Raw genomic sequence first — 9,510 nt, 5'->3', positions numbered from 1 at the left:
TATGGCAAGAAATCCCCAGTACCAGGCATTGTTGATGGCAATATATACACAGTAAAAGGCAGTGTTAACGGCAAGAAAACTCAGTAACATGCAGGTAGTTTTAACGGCAATCTATCGTCAGTAAAACAGGCAGTATTAACGGCAAGAAATCCACAGAAACAGGCAGTGCTAACGGCAATATGTACTCAGTAACAGGCTGCATGTGTTAACGGCAATATATCCACAGTAACAGGCAGTGTTAACGTCAATACAACCGCATATAACAAGCAGTGTTAACGCCAATACAACCGCATATAACAAGCAGTGTTAACGCCAATATATCCGCATGTAACAGGCAGTGTTAACGGCAATACATCCGCATGTAACAGACAGTGTTAACGGCAATACATCCACATGTAACAGGCAAACGACATGAAGGCAAACGACATGAATCCACATGTAACAGGCATTGTTAACGGCAAGAAGTCCTCAGCAACAGGCAGCGTTAACGGCAATAAGTCCTCAGCAACAGGCAGCGTTAACGGCAATAAGTTCAAATGTAACAGGCATTGTTAACGGCCAGGAGTCCACATGTAACATGCAAGCTAAACAAGCGAGAAGAATGCACTCTGGTATGGCCTGCCTGAGCGGTCATTTAATAAGTCACTTCCTTTGCATGCAGAAGTTCTAGTTTCGGCTTCAGTCAAATGAGCATAAATTTCGTGTTGCGGGACCCTTGAAAACACTGATGTCAATGTGCAAGGCTTTTTCTGTGGCCATGTGCGACGCCGATAACATCTTCCAGCAATGATGACAAGAAGGATCGGCCACAATTACTCGAGTTATTGCAGGTTCGGGAGGTGTTCGCTTCAAATGCGTTTCTCATCCATGCAATTGATCGCACCGATACTCACTTCAACTAATACCCCTTCACTTATTACTATAATGTTAAATGAGAACGACATTCAGCATGGGTACAAATTCCAATACAACGCTGTCAATAAATCCTTCGCTAGAAAATTTGCATACCGACTATGGTACCAAGGAGTATTTTATAAGCAGGAAAATAGAAATAAATTGTTAATTGTTCATCCACTATCGAAAATTAAAATAATTCGTATCGGAAAGACACCTGATTCGGGTGAGCCAAAATCTTGTAAAATAAAAAAAACTGTTCAGTAGATATTCAAAACCTGTTCAGATTTAAAATATCGATCAAATTGAATACCTGTCATGTTCTGATATGCAAGTTTTTGTGACCAATCCTTCCTCATCTGCTGATTTTCTGATCTACGTAAAATGAAAAATATTTCATTTAACGGCAAGAAAATGTAAAATATTTTGTACTCAAATCTACTAACAGCAACACAAACCTCACATAAAATATTAGAAAGCGACGCACAATTGCTGTGAATATTGATACCAGATCGTGTATAAGTATAAATTTCGTTTTACTTTTATAACATATTAGTTAATATCATAGTTCAAATATTATGACTAATAGGATTTAAGGTCTCCATTATAAATAAATCGTTACATGATAATCAGGATAGCTCTATTTAGGATTTGTGGATTATGATTATGATTAGGATTATTGCACGCAATTTTCGAGAACTCTGCATTGACTAACAATTAATCTATGAAGTGTGATCTTTCATTATACGCAATGTATTTACATCTTGATAATTATTGAAAAGACTAAGATTTTAATATCCATATCACTCATTACATCTAGGCCATTCTTGATGAGATAATAAGTTGCATTGGTTACTTTTCATATTAAAATAGATCATTTTTAATTAGGTAATCCCATCAATACTACATGAATGCAATTATAAATATGAGCATCCCCATAAATAGTTACATCAAGGCAATTACAAATAAGAGCATCCCCATAAACAGTTACATCAAGGCAATTATAAATATGAGCATCCCCATAAATAGTTACATCAAGGCAATTACAAATAAGAGCATTCCCATAAATAGTTACATAAGGGCAATTATAAATGAGATCATCACCATAAATAGTTACATCAAGGCAATACCCATAAATAGTTACACCTATAGGCAATTTTTGATGCCATAATATCCAGCACTGGCTACAAGCAGGCAATGTTAAATAAATAATCCATTATTAGTTTCTCTATAACATCTCGTAATTCAATGTGGCTAAGATCGAAGTATCTTACATGAAAAATAATAATGAAAAAATTTTTAATCCTATACGTGGAGGTGGGACAACTGACAAGCACAAATGACGTTGGATACATTTTTAAATAAAGAGGATGTCTAAGTTGTCTCTGTTAGCTGGTTTTGGTGGTTACCGATCGTTATAATAGGTTTTTTCTTAAGCTGCGTGCTAATGCATGAGCTTTCATTCATTATGCACGGAATTTTATGCATTTAACAAGGAATGATAATACACATACTAGAGTTCGATTGAATTCAGTAAATTCGGCATAGTAAATTGAATTCGTGTAATTAGGGTGTAAAACTAAATAAATATGTAAATAGATCTGAATTTACGAGGTTTTCCACTCTGTGAACTCCTTTATGAAATTGTTTGCTTACTACATTGTGTAGACTTGTGATTTTCAAAGAATAAAATCCTCGGATATATTCGAGTAGTATGGACATTTGCAGCTTCTTGTCTTCAATGCGCTCGAATTTTTTAGGCACCAGCTGTATCGAAGGGATAACTTGACGGTTATAGATTTTTTATCAACAGTCTAGAATTTATCGATGAGAAGATGATAGGTGCTTGCACCCAGTCATCTAAACGTGTGTTTCTCGAATCTTGTACTCATACGAAGCATACCTGAACATTAAACTGCTACCGGAGAGACGAATGGCGTTCGTGTAAAGCTCGCTTGAAATTCTTATCTCGTAATGAAGGCTGGCAGCGGCAAGCGCCCTATATAGCGCAATGCATCCAATTACAGGAGATCACATATACGCGCTGGTGCTGTCGCTGCCGTCTCACAACGAACCCTTGTCACCATAACGCACCGAGAAAGCAATTTACTTCTCACCTGTCATGTTTGCTGTCTTCGACAAATCGATCACAGCCGCATTGTATTTGCTAGACGATGAACGCCAAACCTGTTCGCCGAGTGCATGGAAATTTCTCAAGAATGCGACGACGCAATGACATGCACGGATACCGCCACATTTGGCGGAGCGTTGTATCTGGGTGAAATAAATAAGCAACGAACTACTAGCTAGATCAAGTGAGCAAAAAAATATTGCTGCCTGCGGTTGATCTGCGCTACTGAATCACATTCCTGAGACTGCGACGCAGTGGTTAGCTGTATATGAGCTGCCTGCTTTCTGCGGCCAACCATGCCCATGTCGGCTGTTTATACTTGCGTGCCTATATATATGGCTGTTTATACTTGCGTGCGTGCATGCAGCTTACCTGCATCGTCGTACTAAATAATTCAGTCTCTTGAGGTGTAATGAATAAAAGTAATTCAATTTAATGCTGTCCCATCGCAGGATAATAAATATAATTACTGAATATTTCCATGTAAGTCAAATGATAACAAACAATGCATGAATTTCACAAGATTGGTTTGACACTGAGAGAAAAGCATGTAGTGAAGGTAGAGTTTATGATATTTTTTTAATTCGCATAAAATTCTCGCCCATTTTAGTTAAGTTTAGTTAACTAAATATTAAGTAAACTATCAGGTCATGTAGAAGCCTGTAATATAATTATTTTGCGAGGTTCTATTCTACCGCAAGGTTCCATGACATTTCAGAAAGACTGCACATCAGTTATATAGGCCTGATGCTTCATGTACCCGCATGAATTTTTCCCGGGGGCGGGAATATCAAAATTATTCAAATAATAATCTATTTAATTTAGTATAAACCTAAATAAATATTAATACTTTTTTATATTAATGTTCATATTAATAAAATTATGTATATAATTCAATTATTTATTGTAGTCTCCATTGCGTGAAGTCCGGCCTGACTGTTCATTACTCTTGCTATGTCCTCTCGATCGAGGCGCGTTCTCAGCTCAATGTTCACCCATACATACAAACTATAAAATATCAATATAGATCAACGATAGTTTTATGTGCGATAGATTTTTAAAGCCACTTGTCAATATGTTCTCACAGTTACCACATAGTTAAATATGTCCTCATTAAATATGTTTTCATTTGCAACCGATATACGTATAGCGTTGTCAAACATGTGGTCAAATGGTTGTTACTCGATCATATATATTGTTACACATATAAAATGGTGAGAGTTTACGCAGTTTAAGATGTCGTTCAAAAGTTCGAAATCTTACCTCAGAATACTAGAAATATTACCTCAGAATTTTTGATCCAATACAAAACGGCAAATTCTTTCGATTAACTGCGTGTTGATTAGCAATGTTTGAAACACATTTGGCAGTGACATCAGTGATTGAATCCTAATACATCCAAATAAGCTTGCACTCATATGTATGAATTGTCGTACAACTTATGGAAAACAGAGAGTAAGCACCATCGCCTCCGTGGCGCAATTGGTAAGCGCGTTCGGCTGTTAACCGAAAGGTTGGTGGTTCGAGCCCACCCGGGGGCGAGAATGTTTTCTAAAACAAGTTGAACGAATTCTTCCTCTCTCATGCTTAGCAGGTAGAGAGAAAGTGATGACATGAGAGATTGGAGTGGTGACTTTAAAACATGAACTTTGTTCTCAGGAGAGGATAAACATAAGTTATGGGGTAGATTCTAAAGTAATTCGTGTAGGCTAATATGCCTTTAATTTTCCATCTTAAACCTATAATCGGGAAAATTCGAATTAATTACAATGTTCTATGCCAGAATTACTGAGACAATTTTAATTTAGAGAGCAAAATTAGACGACGAAAAATCTGTGTGAACAAATGCTGCATTAACCTGCAGGACATGAGCGTTATATATTCCAATGTTATATCATACTTATATGAACCTAACTTCTATTCCTGAACTTAGAATGATGAATAAATTTCAAATCTATATATTCGATAAATATCTTTACAGAACCGTCAATATAATCCTGCACACATTCATGATGATAATAAATTTCAAGGATGAAAATTATATCGTGGTTATCAAATATACTGATCTATGATTGACTGATATAATTAACTAAGTCATCTTAATTGTGTTAGGAACGATTTCGCTATGATAAACAACTCCACAATATAAAAATACTAAAAAGTGCACATCAATAATTCGAGGCTTATGAATAGCAACTGTTTATATCTTAGATCTAACATTACAACAATCATTGCACATAAGCACAAAAACCCAACGTGAGTAGAAGAAGCTTAAACTTACCAATACAAATGTTAAAAACCTAAAAAAACAAAATACCCAAAAATGCCTGAAGGCCTATTCATTTTTAGCACATTTTCTCATTTATGGAAAAATGCACTATTGTGCTCGCCATGTCCGTCCGTCTGTCTGTCTGTCTGTATGTCCGTGACCTCAAGTTTTCGTCGACGAGAAAATGCGCTCTCTGTCACTCACTGCAGTGGGTACTGAGTTATATTTTTTTATTTCCGGGCATATATAAGCGTGATAATTCCAGGCTTGTTTATTTCTTGTTTGCTTTGAAGCAGAGATTTGAAAAGCTGACCGCTGAGGTCATCGGGAGGCCTACGTGACGGCCTCAAAAGAGGCGCCCCTCACGAGGGCTGTGGCCCCTCGTTAGGCCACAGCGCTTGTTGCCACTCGTATTCCACGTCTTCAATTGCGACGTTTTTCTTATAATTCACATATTAAATATAATTTTTGAAATTCTAATATTTTTATACTGAATTTTTGCCAATTCGAGTAATGTACATCCACTGCATGAAAATTGTTATAATCTACAACAAATGAATGATAATTTGAATGATATACATCACGATTAATGCTCTGCTTCAAACGATGTTGTTTAAATTAACTAGGACCGTTAAATTGGATTGAAGAACCCAATTCTTTTTTAAGCAAAAAAAGTTATAAGTTAACGGTTATTAAAGTTAAACAAAATTTAGATCATTAAAAAAATGAAAATGGATAATTCAAAATGTATATTGTTTCAGTTGTCATATCAACGATGCTGTCAACATTTCCGTGTGAACGATTTTGTCAACATTTCTTGTCAACGATGCTGTCAACATTCTGCGTTGACGATGCTATCAACATTCTGCGTTAACGATGCTGTCAGCATTATGTGTCAACGATGCTATCAACATTCTGCGTCAACGATGCTGTCAACATTCTGCGTCAACGATGCTGTCAACATTCTGCGTCAACGATTGTACCGCTCACGTTCTTCCACCAGCTTCATGTCCGTGATTGTTCAGTGGGAGGTAACACTGAACAATCTGAGGTAACATTGAACTTTGCTGGGAGGTAACACTGAACTATGTATACTGAAAGAAAGACATTATTAATGAAATTATTTTGCCTAATTACCTAAGCAATTTCAACTGATGTTTACGCCTAAGTTTTCGTTTACGCCCAAGTTTGAGCTTGAGTTTCTGAACAGGAACCGTATATGAAATCATGGAATTGCAAATGAATTCGTAAGCATTTACATATCAGCCACATGTTTACATTTTATTCGCAAAATAAAATCCTTATGGAACTGCACTCATCATTAGTAAACGGAGCGTCGTATGATTTACAGAAATGCACGATATTCATACACGGCATTTAACGAATACGAAAAAAGTAACCATTGAAAGCCATGCGTGTGCATGATAGGTGCCAAACTCTGTACGTATGATCATAAAGCGCAGAAAAGCACATGTATATAATGTCCTTGCTCTCTTGCATGTAGGAGGTCGCTATTATTATAGGAGGTCCCTACAATTCTCGGATATCTCACAGAAAGGAGTGGTACCTTACCACAAGGCCTGGCGCTATAATGTCAAAAACAATTAAGAGTCCATATAACTCCGCCAGCAAATCTCTGACGGCTTCTCAATCTAAACCTACCAATCACAGACGAGAAATCGGCCACTACGTGAACTTAGGTCACTGCATTTACTAAGGCCGCTACGTCCTCTTAGGCCGCTGCATTTACTAAGGCATCCGCGTGAACTTAGGCCGCTGCATTAATTAACTAAGGCATCTGCGTGTACTTAGGCTGCTGCATTTACTAAGGCATCTGCGTGTCCTTAGGCTGCTACATTTACTAAGGCATCTTCGTGTACTTAGGCTGCTACATTAACGAAGGCATCTTCGTGTACTTAGCCTGCTATACGCATACTAAGCCGCTACGAGTACCTACGCCGCTGCATTTACTAAGGCCGCTTCGTGTTCTTAGGCCGGCTACATGTACTCAATTATGCGAGTTTTGATAGTACGATCCTTGGGCCCTGATCGCCGCGGTCATGTCGCAACGTAATTAACGCAGCCTCGTTCCCCTCCTGGGGCCACATGCGGCATTTCCTTCCCATCGCGCGCGTGCAGGAAACGCGGCGCGAGCCTTCTCGACTTCATTGATCATCTCGTGAACTTTGTTATCATTGACATGTTTATCACGGATATGTTTGTTATCACTGACATGTTTGTTATCACTGACATGTTTGTTATCACTGGCATGTTTGTTATCACTGACATGTTTGTTATTACTGACATGTTTGTTATCACTGACATGTTTGTTATCACTGACATGTTTATGGTAGAATTAGTCCAATGCATAGAAATAATTGTGTCCGGTTAAGAATAATGCGGCCTGTCTGCTGCTTTCAATAAATGGAGATCCAGTATAGCTGGTCATTGCCTGTATATGATATTTTTTCAGTGTTCCATGCACCTTACCTAAGGTGATTTAATGTCATGCCTTCGAATATTACAGTTTAAATTGTCCAATTTGAGCATTATTATTATGAGTCAATATAAAACAAAAATTAAAAATTTTCTTTATACATTTAGGCTGCTATAAATAGCTATATTTATCAAACTTTTATGCCTACTCGACTGGAATTCCAATGCCACATCCTGTTTCCGTTTCAGACTGCCCATGTGGGATGTCGGGTGAAGGGTGACTTGTTTAATTTTTTATTTGTTTCGGAGGTCGTGAGTTCGCATTTCTTACTGCTCAGATTTCTTGGCATTTAATTACCAAATGCATGAATATTCAATGAAAAGAAAAGCGACATAGTTATTATAGTAAGAGCGGTTTTTTTATAGTAATTGTTAGTGTTTTTGAGACATGGTATTTTTCTCATCACGTGACAGGTTCATCAGGAAGAAAAATAGGTACAGATCCAATTAAAAAATGTTCTCTTTTTAAACATGAAAAATTAACAGGAAATGCATATAATAATTTCGTGATCCGTGCGTCATTTGGGATAGGTAATGCGCGTGATTTGAGAAATCCTTTTTATCAATTCATCGCAATTAATATCCAACTAATTATTTGGACTCAATTTTTATTTTATACTAGCAGTTTAGCTTCGCATATTTGGCGGGTTCAATAATCGCTGCAATTTCAGAATCTCGCATTCCCGAATTCGTTATTAACAATAAAATGGACACATGATAATTAAAAGAAGACCTGTTAACCTGTTAAAACTTACATTTTGAATAAAAAATATATAGATATCCCATTGGACTCCTGTCAAATATATCCTAAACAATTATGCGTCTCGTAAATTAAATTCATACATGAAAACTTGGAAATCAAATTTTAAATTTTTCACCCAGTCACTTCCTCGCAGTTATGCAATGCCTTGCTATTCTCCCAATAGAATAAATTATCTGGTCAAGGTATTATCCCGACACGATAAGTAGCCTGGATACGTATTTAAATAGCCTAAATATATTTGCGATAAAAGGCTTCACATTCTAACACACAAATTAGACAAATATGCATACAATAAAATTTGAATCATCATTAATTTCAAATCCTACACAACCGGCATTGAAAAATAAGAGGTCGAATTGCCCCAAGAAAGTTTGTGTCCGAAGCGATGAATTATGAATAAATCCAATGTAACTAACGCATGAATTTGTCTACAATGCTACCGCTAAGCAATAAAAACGGTTTAACTATACCAATATTAATCGTGATCATTCGCACTTCTATTCAAGCACTTAAATGTGCAGAGGAAAGTCATAGATTTCACTGAGCACCTCAAAGTAGGCGGTCAAAGTTGCTGGGCTGAAAATCCCTGCCAATTTGTGAAGGAGAGAACTCAGCATCCCTCCGACATACCTCGCGGTCTAGGTTTTGAATTTGATGCATGAACAGTGGCAATATGTTTGGTGTCCTATTTTGTCTTGCTGGGTTCTACGGCTGCGAGAGGCTAACTACGCGAAAATTATTAAGACACACTGAAATAAGCCTGTTAATTCAAAATATGCCTGCTGTTTGTTAGGCTTATGTGAAGAATTACTTTAGGATCAGTGTGAAACTATTAAGTAACCAACATCAGGGTAGGGGAATGTATCACAAGTGATAAGTGTCTGATACAATTTTAGCTAATCATTAGAAATTTAGGAAAAGTAAATAAATATATTTAGAAAAGTAAATAAGACAACT

General features: G+C 36.9%; 1 non-coding gene across 1 annotated transcript; it reads left to right on the top strand.

Annotated features, from left to right (window-relative positions):
- Positions 1–4,492: 4,492 nt before the first annotated feature.
- Trnan-guu lies at positions 4,493–4,566 on the top strand. Its single transcript has one exon. It is a non-coding gene; the product is annotated as a tRNA-Asn (tRNA).
- Positions 4,567–9,510: the final 4,944 nt, after the last annotated feature.

This window comes from Hyalella azteca, unplaced genomic scaffold (genome assembly GCF_000764305.2).
Source record: "Hyalella azteca isolate HAZT.00-mixed unplaced genomic scaffold, Hazt_2.0.2 contig9798, whole genome shotgun sequence".
Classification (NCBI taxonomy): Eukaryota; Metazoa; Arthropoda; class Malacostraca; order Amphipoda; family Hyalellidae; genus Hyalella; species Hyalella azteca.
The sequence above is the reverse complement of the archived record's forward strand: the minus strand, read 5'-3'. Positions and strand labels throughout refer to the sequence as shown.